The sequence below is a fragment of the Parasteatoda tepidariorum genome, chromosome 6 (genome assembly GCF_982258835.1).
Source record: "Parasteatoda tepidariorum strain Cologne lab strain chromosome 6, Ptep-v5.0, whole genome shotgun sequence".
Lineage (NCBI taxonomy): Eukaryota > Metazoa > Arthropoda > Arachnida > Araneae > Theridiidae > Parasteatoda > Parasteatoda tepidariorum.
Genome location: NC_141760.1, coordinates 109277406 through 109292115, shown reverse-complemented (window position 1 = coordinate 109292115; position 14710 = coordinate 109277406). Strand labels below are relative to the sequence as shown.

The following is a 14710-nucleotide window of genomic DNA, read 5'->3' as shown; positions in this document are numbered from 1 at the left end:
CTTCATTATTTTACTACTCTTAGTCCCCGCCATCTTCCCCTGAACTTGTGGGAAGTGATATACTCTAAAATATTATCCATTGAATCCCTATAATTCTCAGCAATCTTCATTATTTTACTACTCTTAGTCCCCGCCATCTTCCCCTGAACTTGTGGGAAGTGATATACTCTAAAATATTATCCATTGAATCCCTATAATTCTCAGTAATTTCCATCTCCATTATTTCAGTACTCTTAGTTTCCACTATCTTCTCTTGAACTTGTGGGAAGTGATATACTCTAAAATATTATCCATTGAATCCCTATAATTCTCAGCAATCTTCATTATTTTACTACTCTTAGTCCCCGCCATCTTCTCCTGAACTTGTGGGAAGTGATATACTCTAAAATATTATCCATTGAATCCCTATAATTCTCAGCAATCTTCATTATTTTACTACTCTTAGTCCCCGCCATCTTCTCCTGAACTTGTGGGAAGTGATATACTCTAAAATATTATCCATTGAATCCCTATAATTCTCAGTAATTTCCATCTCCATCATTTCAGTACTCTTAGTTTCCACTATCTTCTCTTGAACTTGTGGGAAGTGATATACTCTAAAATATTATCCATTGAATCCCTATAATTCTCAGCAATCTTCATTATTTTACTACTCTTAGTCCCCGCCATCTTCCCCTGAACTTGTGGGAAGTGATATACTCTAAAATATTATCCATTGAATCCCTATAATTCTCAGTAATTTCCATCTCCATTATTTCAGTACTCTTAGTTTCCACTATCTTCTCTTGAACTTATCGGAAGTGATATACTCCTGATACACTATTTGATCCCTATAATTATCAAATAGTGATATACTATTGATGTACTCAGTGTGTTATTTGTGATCTGTCTTCTCATCGTTTCCCTTTAGCAATCTCATAAAAAGTCGAAAAAGCGTTATCTTTTGTTATTTGCGCTGTCATTTTTCTCTAATCTTCCCTTTTTGCCTTTCTCAAAACACTCCTGTCATTTGTTTTCTTATATGCAATGTGCTGAGTCTTACTCTCATTCTGATTGGTAGTCCTTTGATAGCTCCTACGACGAGCTATCATCTTTTTTTCTCATAGTTTCCAGGGTCACGAGATATTCAAACGCTTCAGGTGATAGAGAAATTAGGAAATCACCAGAAAATATAGAGTAACGAGTAAGGCATATTTCCTGATCACCTTCACCGAAAAGATTTAAATGGATGACATTTTTATTTATTTCTGCTGTCAAATACGATTAAGCTAAAATCAAATATTGTTTTCTTGTTAGATTTTTAACCCATTATTTTAATAAAGCAATGCGTTTACGACCACCGAGTAAGTTATATTCTTCCCAACAAAAGCAATACTCTGTTATCTTGAATGACCGAAATCAAGAAGAGAATGTCGACTTTCATCGGTGAATGTCAACAATCCCATTGCTGCTTTGATTATACAGCAATGTAAAAAGTATGTATATAAAAGTATATGTATAAGATAGCGATGTAAAAAGTATATTTAAGTTCAAGTAAATCGAAATACTTTTTATAAATAAAGCTCTTTTAATTTTTAAACTATTCAGTCTATTGATTAACGTGTTATTGAAGTAACGTGTAAAATTTGAGGACTAAGTATAATGTCGGGCAAATTTGGTGGATAATTGGAGAATTCCCATCCCGATTTCTAATTTTTTTTCCAGAGATTGTTTTGCACAGTGCAATATTGAAGTATCTTGTGAAATTTAATGAATAAAGGTAGGAGCATTTCAATCACCCATCATAATGGCCCGACATTACACCATCGGATTTCCATATATTCTGATCGCTACAGCATTTTATGTGTGGTAAAAATTTTAAAATGTGGATAATATTTGAAATGCCTTCAGATATTTTTCTCAAAAATGAAATTAAAAAAAAAAGGGAAAAATAATATCGTAAAAAGTATTTTCTTCTTCTAAAGCTAGCCTTTACCAAATGCGGCACCCGCAGCCGTCCCGTAATCCGGTAATTTCAGGCATTATTTATCATAACATAAAGTTTTCTGCCAAAAATTACTTTGGGAGTTAATTTTACCGAAGAAATATCCCTTGAGCCGTGATGGTTCAGGGGATAGAGCTTTTGTCTTCCATTGAGATGAATCGGGTTCGAATCCCAGCGGTGGCTGGTTGAAACGAATTCCGCATCCGGCTTGCACCGACCACAGTGTTGACGTGAAATATCCTCAGTGGTAGGTGGACCAGGGTTAAAGTCCCCTTGCCGTCAGGCTAACCGTGGGATTTTTTCGTGGTTATCCTCCCCGTATAACGCAAAATGATGGTTAGTTCAATCGAAACGTTCTCCACTAACGCAAATTCCTTCAATTATTTGATCCAGGAGTCCCCTTATCATCTGGATTGGGTTCAAAATTACAAAGCTACGGAGTTGAACATTTGATTCATTGACCAATTGATACACGAAGGTAAACAAGTGCAAACCGGTTTCAGCCGCGTCAAAACAATAAAGCTTTGGCCAGGGACTGTATTTAAGTACACAATATATGCAACTCCTGCGTCTTAATATTAAGAAAAATTTAATAGCCAAAATATTTCGTCTAAGTTAAAAAAGGTTAAATAAAACTGATTTGCAAGCTAAAGTACATTTTATTAACCAATTAAACGTGTCTACTAAATGTTAAGACTAATTTTGACTTTTTAACGTAAATACTTATTTACTTTCTTTTAGTTCTTGAAAAAAGCCATTGAGCTAAATAATTTTTTTTGAGGATTTTTCTTCTTTGAAATGTATTGTTCTCTGTGTCAGATCTGTGTCTTCTTTTAATTTAAAAAGAAATTTATAACAGTTAACGGTGGTTTCGCTGAGAAAACCCTTACAAATGAAATTTATTAACTCCTATAATTAATAATAGCAAATAAGCGCACAGTTTGATTTCGACGAAGTTTCTGATTTAATTTATTATCCATCTAAGACGCCATTGAGGTAATTAGCATTTTTCTTTTTTTAAATGTTGATATATAGGTTGTACTAAACATCTTAATAGTAAATGCAAAAAATAAATCTCTCACTTGAACAATTATTATTATATACTTACATTATTATATACTTACATTATTATATACTTTCATATTATATACTTACATATTGTCTTGATTTTTGACTGTACGATTTTTAAATCTGGAAATTCTATGAGTGCTTATTTAAAAGCGAATCAGATGATCGCCCGTTGCGGCTAAGATGTTTTAATAAAATAAAATATAAATATTTATTTGCATGTTAAGTGGAATTGTAAAACACATTAAAAGTATTCAGTTCATTTTTACTATTATTGGGATATTTACGGATAAAATGTGGATATATTTGAATTGTTGAAAACATTAATTTAACATGGTGCGCGTAGCGTTTTTAACACTAAACATACCATAAATGACCGTTTAGGAACTTTTGCATCGAAAATGCGCTTATCATCTTATCGTTTTTGCACATTTGACTTCTTAACTTTTTTCTAAGAATTACATACAGGGCATTTCCACGGAAGTGTCAACTTTTAAGTGAAATTTTTTTATTTTTATGAATTGCATATTTTAATTTTAAAAATATGTTCAAAAACAGCCAAAGTCTACATATTGCCGTTTCACTTTTGATAATTTAAAATTTTTTGAATCTGGCAGTATTCTAAAGTAATCACATGGCTGACAAGTGAATTGTTCACATTTGTGCTCAAATTGTTTTCTTGAAAAATACTTATAAAATAAAAGAAATGTATCTTTCTTTTGAAATATTTTGATAAAAATATGCATATAGAACAAAATTTAAACATTTTAAGTTTAATATAAAAAATAAGAGTAACTTCTTTTACGTCATTCCGTCACATGTCTTAATGATGCATAAATTTCCTGAGAACGAAGATAAGATGTGACATTGGCAAGTTAGATATAAAACCTCTTCAGAGACAACCTAATTTTCAAATTGTTGAAATTTTTACTAATTCTTACATAAATATTAATCCTGTTTATCTGTTACATTCTGTTTATCATTTACATATTAATAAAACATTTTTTAAATGAAGGCTTTCTTCTACTAAACTTTTTGTCATTCCGTCACAGCAAATAGATGTTAATAACTGCTAGCCAACCTGAGGCAAATTTTCCAAATTCACATTTTACATTGCTTACACATTATACTAAAAGTATAAAATAGTTCAGAAAAATAATAGCTGCAAAATTCGCAGAAACTACCACCCATGCAGCAGAGATAAGTATTAATTACGTGAAAATAACGTTATAATGCCACAAGGTTAAAAGCAAAAAAACGTTTCCACCGAACGTTTTATTTACGTTTCAAGTGGTAGTCTCGAATCCGTTAAATAAACGTTAAAATTTGGGTTATTTTTAACGCAAAATTGACGCTTTTTTGCCTCTAGTTTGACTATGGTGAATTTTGATACCAATCTTTGACGTTAATTTAACGAAGTTTGTTTCTTTTTTATCGTATTTTTTACGCTATTTTAACTAAGTTTTTAACGTGAATTTTCAGTTTTATAAGATCCGTCTTTTTCACCATGAATATTTACGTGTTTTTAACGCTTATTTTTATTAAAATAACGCACATTTAACGTTATTTTAACCAAAATACAAACGGATTTAATCCGTACAATTTACGTATTATTATCAATATTTTTAACCCTTATTTTGAGTTAGGTGAATTAATAAACTTTTCGCGTAAATTTAACTAAATTAATTTCAATTTTAACGTAATTTTAATTTTTTTTAACTAAGAAGGGAAGAAACCATTCCGTATTTTAATGTTTACGCTGCACTAAAAAATATAGCATTTAAACTTTTAATTCTTATCAAACTAAAACTAAAATAACGCAAAACAGCCGATATTAATGCTTTTTTTTAAGAATCCTAGAAAAAGCTTTTTGTTTTTAATCTCATACTTTTTGTAAATTTTTACAATTCAAATTATAACTCAACGAATAAGGAATGCAAATCTTACTACCTCTTCACAGCAACATACTAGTTTATTTACGAAGTTTCATGTCTCTCAGGAATTTTTAAAATTTTTCATGCCTAAAAGTTTGTAATATAAAGAATTGGTAGGAGAAAAAATTACTCAATACTTACATGATTTTCCAAACCCCTATGGAAAAAATATTTTTTTTTAAGTTCAAATTAATAATTAAGAAGTCTACTGCTCTCCTTAAATCCATGTTTCCAAATTGCTTGCTTGAAATTATCTACTCTTCTGGAATGCTTTTGGGTTCATTATTTTTTTTTTATTTTTTAGTTTTTAGCTTGAAAAATTTAACTAAAATTTACTTTAACACACACATGAAGTAAAAAAATATATATATTAACCAAATTTACCATTTGATTTGTTTACTTACAAAAATTAAAATTTTTCTAAGTCGTATGTTCGTAAAAATTACAATTTTTAATCCAGATGAGCAGTTAACTTAATAATTTTAAATACAGAAAAAAACATTAAATCAAATAAGATTTATTAAGTTTTATTTATTTTACAACTATCATACAATATACAGATTTACAATTATAACACATCGCCACAGATCTGAAATATATCTATTCATAACTTCTTCCACCCTGCTGTTAGTATCACCTCTTCACTGCAATGTACCTGGAAAACAAATAACTATTTTAGCATATGAAAAAAAAATATGCCGGACAATAATATTAAAATGTTTCAACCAACAGTAGATTTCTAAAACGAAGCAATACTGACTAGATAAAATACAGAGTTAAATAAAATGTAAAAAAAAAAAAAAATATTAAAACTGTTTATTATTTTCATGGAATTTCTACTAAATATATATCGATTGAGTACATCCAAATATTTAGATATAAGAAAATCTATTTTACAAATTTTACTCACATATTACACGACAAAATTACATACATATACAGCACAAATCTGAATTAGAATAGTATTTAACAATTTTTTTTATTTTTTATCCTAGCTAAATCTTACATTGAAGCCAACAGCAAGTTATAAACAAAACAAAAAATTATTTTTTGTGTGGCTCGGAGGAGAACTCCTCCAGGCTTTTAGTCTGGTGTTGTCGGCTGCTATGGTAACAAGTAAGGGCACATTTCTAATGGGGGAACAATGGAGAAATAAAGGTGTCAATTGGTTTACCCCCGCTGATCTAAAATCAAGACAAAACTATTCACAAAACACCCCTATTTGAAATGACTTTTTCTCATAACCACAGTACTTGCCAAGACTTTCTGTTTATTTACTTATCATCAGAATTTTATTTTCCTCTCTCATTTTTTTCTTGCTCCTTAGCTGCAATTTTCATTCCTCTTCGGAATATTTTGCAAGAACTTTGTAGTTCAGAAACACACTTCCATTAGTTTCAGTTACGTAATTTTTAATTTCTCATTTATTAAAACAGTAAAAATACTATGCCTTTTAACACAAACAGTATCTTTAATATACAAAAGGAGTAATTTTAACAAATTCAGTAATTTATTAAACTATATATTATTTAGTTCAAGTGAAGAATTACATTTTACAATTGCCTCTGTTAAAGCTTTTTTAAACAAAAAATGGTTAATTTAAAAGTTCTTTAATTTCTGGAAAATCACTGCTAAAACTTAACACTTTACTCCAAAATACATTAGAAAGCTGTTTGGAGATTTAGAAATTCATTTCCACAACGGAATTCTTAGTAATGGTGGGGCATTAGCTTCCAGGGTGGGAAAAATAGGTTCTGTGTTCCTTGACCCTAGTGTGTTACTATCAGGTTGCTTGGGGGCAGTAAATACCTTATTTGTTTAAACCACTTTAAAAGGACAGGATAAAAAAATTTTACACACAAAACACAGTTTTTGGAGAAATATTTTAATAAATATTTCTTCGAAAAATGTGATAAAATGAAAGGAACACAATGGTGTTAGTTAATTGTAGCAACATGACAGAATGTTTGGAGTAATGCAGTATAGCAATTTTGGACTATAGAAACAATTCGGAGGAACAGCTTTAAACTTAAAATTGTTTAACAAAATAATAATTTTATTCTTGGAACTAATTAGAAATTATCGTTCTTAATGCTGCATATATATATATGAGCAAAACAAAATTACCAACTTTCCACACCCTTGCAAAAAAATTAAATTAAAAATTTTTTTGAACAAGTATAGAGCAGATATATCAAAAAAAGTTTTAACTTATTTAAAGATGTGAAAACAAATATATATTTTTTTGTCAAACTGTAATTCATATAGTTTGTAGTAGTGATAATTTCCATTGCATGAACTACTTAACTTACGAGATATATAAGTTTTCTGCAATATTAGACATTTAACATAAATTTTACTTAATAGTTTTTGTTAAAATAAAAAGTTTGAACATAAGTATGCTAAATGTATACAGTAAAATGCAAGAAATTATAATAAATTAATGAAGACTAGTCAGGCTAACTCTTTTAGAAAAAAGTAAGCATTTTTTGCAACCTTGATATACACAATGAATCGTGTTTTAAAACATTTTAATCATTAATACTTTAACACCAAATAATAAACACAAAAACATTCACTTGGTAAAAATAAGATATTTAGATAAAAGATGTTTTCAAACAGTATGAAATCAAAAATTTTTTCATTTAATGTAAGCATTATAATATAGTGCAGAAGTTATTGAAAAAAAAAACTTTATAAAAATAAAAGTGATTATTAATATTTTTTTATTGTGATGATTATTTACAAAATGCGAAGAAGCAAATAAAGTGTGTGTTTTCCCACCAACAAAATATGAGAATATCACCCATAATGTGATACTATGATACTTTATAAAAATAAAGTATCATAGACAGATATGTCATATAAATAGAAAATATCATAGGTATAGTCATAGATATAAAATCATTGATTAAAGTTAACAATATTGAAAGTTCAATTTCTCATATGCGGAATTGTAGAAAACTGCAGAAGTACACAAATAAATAAATAAATATAAACATATATACAATTGGCTTTTTTAAAAATTGAAACAAGGATAATTTGAAATCTTGTGGCAGAATGTTTTTGAGCTATCTGCGACTAAACTCTCCAGCACTAATATCTAATTGCAAAATACATTTAATACAAACAAACACACATGTTGCTAATTTAAAATGGCAAATACTCTGTGTTAACAAAAAAAAAAATAATACTGATTTTCTTAATTTAGCATGAAATATTTCTTTTTAATATTATGGGTGATATTCTCATATTTTGTTGGTGGGAAAACACACACTTTATTTGCTTCTTCACATTTTGCAAATAATCATAACAATAAAAAAATATTGAATATCATGAAATCCATAGTAGTAATTGCCCCCCTCCCCCCCCCAAAAAAAATATATGATGTAATTATGTAAATTGGACTGCTCAAAAGCGTGTTACACTTTGAAATTAGGTTGTAATAAATAATATCGTATAAAAAATATTAGATTTAAAAACTAAGGAGAAATCAACATCTATAACTTCCAAAAATTAGATAGAATTTCAAAAAAATAAATAGATAGCCTTAAAAAAATAGATACTCAAATGCACGATTCGAGTTTTCCATATTGTTTAAATATATCAAGATGGTTAAGAACCAAATGAAAATCAGTATCAATAACTGCCGAAAATATCATCGAAACGTTACGTCGATTTATGATATCAGTGAAAATTGAGTGTGCCAAAAACTGATTATCAAAATGCATGATTCAAATATTGCATGTTCAAATATTTCTGTAAAAAAGAAATGTAATATTTTCTTCTTTTCAAGAGAAAAATCCATAGCTGCAAACCTCTAGTTATAAAAATGCTGATGATAGACAAGAAAAATGCAGAAGGTTCGCAACTGCATACTAATTACTAATAAATTTATTTTTAAAAAAATACTCCCCTTTTTTTTAAAACAAGAAAAGGTAAAAAAATTTTTTAAAAATTTTGACCAGCTACTTGAAGGTACTATATTCATTTATTAATTCTTGATTAAAGGGAAATATATAAAATTTTAAGACACATTAAAATTAGTTTAATTACACTATAATAGTATGCACTATATATAAACTCAATGGAAATTATGGAGAAAGAATTACATCAAAAAAATTTTTTTTTGCAAAGATCCTTTAGTAGCACCTTTTGCTTTAACTAAAAATTCTTTCAAAACAATGTATTTCTTCTTTAGACTTAATTATTAAAAGTTTTTCGAGCAGACTGCTCATCAGACATTGATGAGCAGAATTGAGTCCTAGTTTTTTTACCACAGAAAACAACCTTTCGCATTCAGCATTGCTGTGGGGTATAGTCAATACAGTCTGACTTAAACAAAATACTAGCTATCGGGCGACCGGGTAAAATGCAGAAGATCTTATCTTCTGAGCGTAAAAGCAGAAAAAAATAGCTAAAATAAGTAAATATGCGGATAGCTTCTGCAAAATGCAGAAGGGTTGGCAGCTATGAAAATCTCTATGCAAGAACTATGTAAAATTCTGCAACAATGTCGCCGTGCCGTTGCGATTCTGCCACGGAGATTTGAAATACTAAGCAATTTGTATAAATCTTAATTCCCCGAGAATTTCCAATTGATGTTGTTAATTCCTTTTATAATTCATTTGAATGTTTGGTTTGAGTAGCCTCAGCCTTTAAATGATTCATCATGTATGATCGCTGAAGAATTCATAAAAGCAAAATAGAAGTTTCAGAATTTGTTTAAACTTATCAAAGACTATGAATAAAAAGACTAATTTAATGCAGATAAAGCACATATTTTTTAAGTGCCAGTGAAATAAAACATTGGAACAGCAAATATAGTGGAGGTAAAAACAGTAACAGTTTACCATTCTACTTGATACTAACGGTGAATCTTACACCAGAAACTTTTATTATAAATATAGTGCAAATGCTGATGATTGTGCATCAAATCATTAGGATTCTACAGTACATGTAAAATATATTTACAATATATGATAATTCATTTTAAGAGACAAGTTTTTGAGTACTTTTATTTGTTGTTATTGAAGCATGGGCAGCCTATGTAAACAATTTTTAATTACTATTTTTAATATCAGTAAAAGTTATTTGAAATAATTTTTAACAGTTGATTTATTCATGTTTATAATTTCAAGAAATTTTTTTTACCCATTTTTAAGTACAAGAAAAAAGGAAACAATTCAAATACAGTTATTTCTTTAGACATACTTAATTCAGGAACCTTCAAATGAGACTTGATGGAGCTTCATACTCAAAGCCAGATCCTTTCCAAAGACCTTCCTCAGAAGTACATCAATAGATTATGAAAAAGAAAATTCATTCAGTTAATATGTTTAAAAACATAGAAATTATTCAAACATATTTTGTTTTGTTTATACGGGCATATTTATTATTCAGAACTAGCGAGGTAAGGAGTAATGGTTTGGCAGAATGTTAGCTAAAAAAATGGTGAAATGCAGAATATATTTCTATAGCAATATTTTTTTTAAAAAAAAATTCATTAATAAATATTTTTTACGAATAAATAAGCTTATTTATAATTGGAAATTACTCCATGCTTATCTATATTAGTGGAATGGGCTAAAGGGAATACAAAAAATTAAACAAGAAATACTTATAAAAAAACTAAAGTTATAAAGTAAAATAGAAAGAAAAAAAAATATCATAATTGTTACAACAAAGCTTCTATGCTAAGAATAATATTTTCTGCAAAGCAGTATCCATAAAGCAACATTAACTAAAATATAATCTATTAGAAATATGTTATTAAAATGCTGTGTTACTAACAAAAACAAAAGATTATATACAAATGTAAAACAGAAAAATCTATTTTAATTCTCAAAATAAAATTTTAAAGCTTTACATCTCAGCTTTCCAATTATCATATTTTCCAGATAAGAATAAAGTCATTAGAAACTTTCTTAATTACTGTGTCATACACTTAATAAAAACAAAGTTTTTTAGAAATGTAAAAAGCTAAGTAAAAACCAAGACAAAAATTGTTTAAAAGAAAAATCTAGCAATAAAAATTTCAATTGAACTTTTTCACCTACAAGTTTTTCTGAGAGGTACCTATTTTGTGAAAATTTAGATATAATTTGTGAAAAATTAAAAACTATATTAAAAAATCAACACAAAAATATGGATTTATCGTTTCTTAAGGAATACGAAAATAAAATTATAAGAAAAAGTATTTTGTGAAACTGTTTTTCCTAAAGTTGATTTTGTGAAGGTACCGCTAAACGGTAGTAAATTCGGCCTAGACAGACCCCTGCCTAGGCTTGTTTTTAGAATACAGTAACTATAAAAGAATTAAAAAAGTTTTAAACAGCAATGTAAATTTAAATAAAAGCTTGAATAAGAATAATTCTAAAGATAATTTAATATTGAAAATTAGTGCAATTATTTTCCTTATCGTGTTAGCTGATAAATTTCAAAAACTGTTTCAAAAATAAGAAGAAAAATTTCCAGTAAATGTTCAACTGGGTGATTTTTTATTATTTTTTTTTAAAGATATCATGTTGCAAAATAAATAGTCAAAAGACTATTTTGTCCATGTGAGATTTTCTCTTGCAATAGCTTGTTAAGACGATACTTCCACGACATTTTGGCTGAAGAACCATCTGCTATACTCTTGTAAAATTTATACCAATCAAGCGTGTTTAACCCTCGGTTCTTTAAAAAGGTAAAGTTAAAAGAAACTGCCATGAATCACAACTGCTACTACTCAACTGTTTTAAAAATGCAACAACTAATAGTTTTTATACTTTATAAGACAATAGTAGGTAAGTAGATAAGACAGCTCAAATTAATAACAATATGACAGGACTGTTTCACACATAAAACTTGTCTCGTCTTATTTGCTAATAAAAATACCATCTCGTACTGAGTAGGCAAAACAGAAATAAAAATGCCCGTATCATGATCTGCCGGTGAATAATCACTATATCTTCTAAGCAACTTCCATGCAGCAACCAGGAGGAACTAAAAAAAATTAACGGACGGAGATCAACTTGAAGAGTATAACTCGTAGCTACATTTTGCACACCTTTACATATTCTTTTAAAAAGTTAGCAGTTGGCATAACTGCTCACAATACAGAAGTAACCCTAATAGGGGATTAAAAGTTTAATGAGTATTTCTATGTTGTTACCTATGGCTAAATATTCATAAACTTCCAACGATCCACGAAAAATTAAATATCTCAGAATGGGAATAACTCAAAGAATATAAGTTGTAGCAACCCTCAGGAAAACTTCTACTACATACTTCTTTTTAAATTTTTGCAAAGTACAAAATCTTATTTTTTTTTTTTTTTTTTTGCTTCAACATTTTTAGTTGGCACAAACTAGTTCAAATAGGGAAACATCCCCTTTTATTTGATTCATTAAATCAGGGGATAAATGAACAACGGCAGAATAATCGGCACGTGTTGGCAACTTCTGGTATCGGAGAAACTGAAAGAAAGAAAAAAAATCACAGAAAGGGACCAACTCGAAAGATATAACTTGTAACCATCTGGCAAACATTTATGTTTTTTTTGTTTTTTTTTAAACTTCAAGTTTATATCTATTTGGTAGCTTGGCTATAGTAGTTTGTGCGACAGATTAAGATACGGAAATATCCCCTAAAATTAGTGAAACTGAAAAATTTACATTATAAATCTAGCTAAAATTCTTTTCTACTCTGGAAAATTTGTTTATCATCACCTGTGGCAGAATAATCAACAAGTCTTGGTAACTTCCAGTGGCTATCATCACACTGAAAACAAAACATGGGTAGAAACTAAGGGTATATCTTGTAGCCACTATCCCCTGGCAAACCTCTACATGTTTTCTTTTTTAAATGTATGCAAGTTTGAAATCCACAATAGTAGGTACAGTACAACAAATCACAGATGGAAAATATCCCCTCTACTCATATTTTTGTGTGTGAAGTCAACCATGATTAATAACATTTAAGTATTATCTTCAGAATAATGCTTATAATTGTTACTTTTTGTTAATTGTTATTTATTATAGCAACAAAATTTGCCAGGTGAATAAAATAATGCAGCATTAATTTAATAATTTTGATAATTAAAGCTTTAAAACGGAAATTTTCTTTACATAAGATCGCAACTAGTTTAACTTATTTCAGATTAATATTCCTTCATTAAGCTTAGGTGCCATCAGAATACTTTTAAAATATTCATGATTTTATTAAAAATATCTCAACTGCATAACAATCGTATATAAGGGTCTGTATTTCATCTCTTTACATTTTATGCTCAGTAAATGAGAATCAACAAATTCTCTTGCTTTTTTCCAAAATCGTTACGTTTTGTCATAGTTTGTTAAACTTCGCAAATGATAGGCTTAGAATATTTGTGTTTATTTCAAGCAGAATTAACTACAATAATTTACTTTCTTTGATAGTGAAGCATTATAATGAATTAACATTCTAAATAGTAATAATTAAAGTAAGGAATAAAAGAACTTACCATTGAATTCGGCGTATATAAATACACTATAGAATAGCTATATCACGCGTGCAACAAATGTAAATAAGCGTTGTCTAGTGTAGGGGTAGCAGTCCTTGTGTAGAAATTGTGCCCACGGAAAAGGAGTGAAAAGTTGAAACTCAGTATCATTTAATGCATTTGTAAAACAAAAACTCAAATAACTGGAAGCAATGTGGAACATTACTTTTGAATCTATATTGTGAATCAATTTATTTCTCGTCTATTTTTGATTTTTCATCTTATTTTTCTTATTATTATTCTAATTAAACCTGGAATAAAATGCTACATTGTAGAATAACTTTCATATAATATTTTTAATAAAGTTAAATAAAACTGTCGAGCATTTTTAAAAAATTATTACTATTTTACATTTTTAAAAAAGTATTACTATTTGTTATGTAGTGTTATTATCATTTCAGAGATATAATAGTATTTTATTTTAACTACTATAATATTATTTGAATAGCTTGTACATAAAAAACCCCAATTTTAATGCTTTTTATAATTTTTATGAATTCATAAAAATTGCTGTTTTATGCTCTGGAAATGTAAAATTTTTATAACAATAATTTATTATAAAAGAAAAACATGGATAAATATTATAAATTAAAATAACTGCTCCGGAAGACATACAAGATTATTTAAAATACGTGATTATTCATTCTAAAACTTTACACTTTTTTGCTTCCTCTAACCAGTAACTTCATTTCCAATCGAAGATTTGATAATTAGAGGATCGTACTATAGTAATTTAACTAAATGAGACATTAACTATGTTATATTTTAAAACTGTAAAACTAACAATGTACATTGATTTTTTTGTGCATCAGATAGGCTGATCAATGAACCATAAATTGTAGGATTTCTATTTCATCTGAAATGAGAGTAAGAAAGATATTGTAGAATACATTCTACGTTAGGTCTTCCATCAAATCAAAAAGATTTAATCTAACTACATCCACCAATATAAAAGTTTTATCGAATAACATAATATGGGATCAACATGTACATTTATTTATCTCTGGTTAATTTTAATTATTATATCGTGATTACACGTTTCTCAAATTTCGTGCTTATTTTTTGTTTTTCTCGCCTGCGTGGGTAAAGATTTTACATACATTAATTGGCATGCATAAATGCATGGTCTCATGATTTAGGTATCATTTTTAGTTGTTGGTGATGACCGTGTTAAAAATAATAGTTTGAAAAAATTCC

General features: G+C 28.3%; 1 protein-coding gene and 1 long non-coding RNA gene across 14 annotated transcripts in view; one reads left to right on the top strand and one right to left on the bottom strand.

Moving 5' to 3' along the window:
* Ipp (inositol polyphosphate 1-phosphatase) overlaps positions 1 to 14710 on the top strand; it is a 48502-nt gene that overhangs the window by 11474 nt on the left and 22318 nt on the right. The window lies entirely within an intron of this gene.
* On the bottom strand, positions 5498 to 13935 carry LOC147808267 (uncharacterized). Its single transcript, XR_015434815.1, has 2 exons — positions 10201 to 13935; positions 5498 to 5641 (listed from the first exon to the last, which is right to left on the bottom strand). It is a non-coding gene; the product is annotated as an uncharacterized LOC147808267 (long non-coding RNA).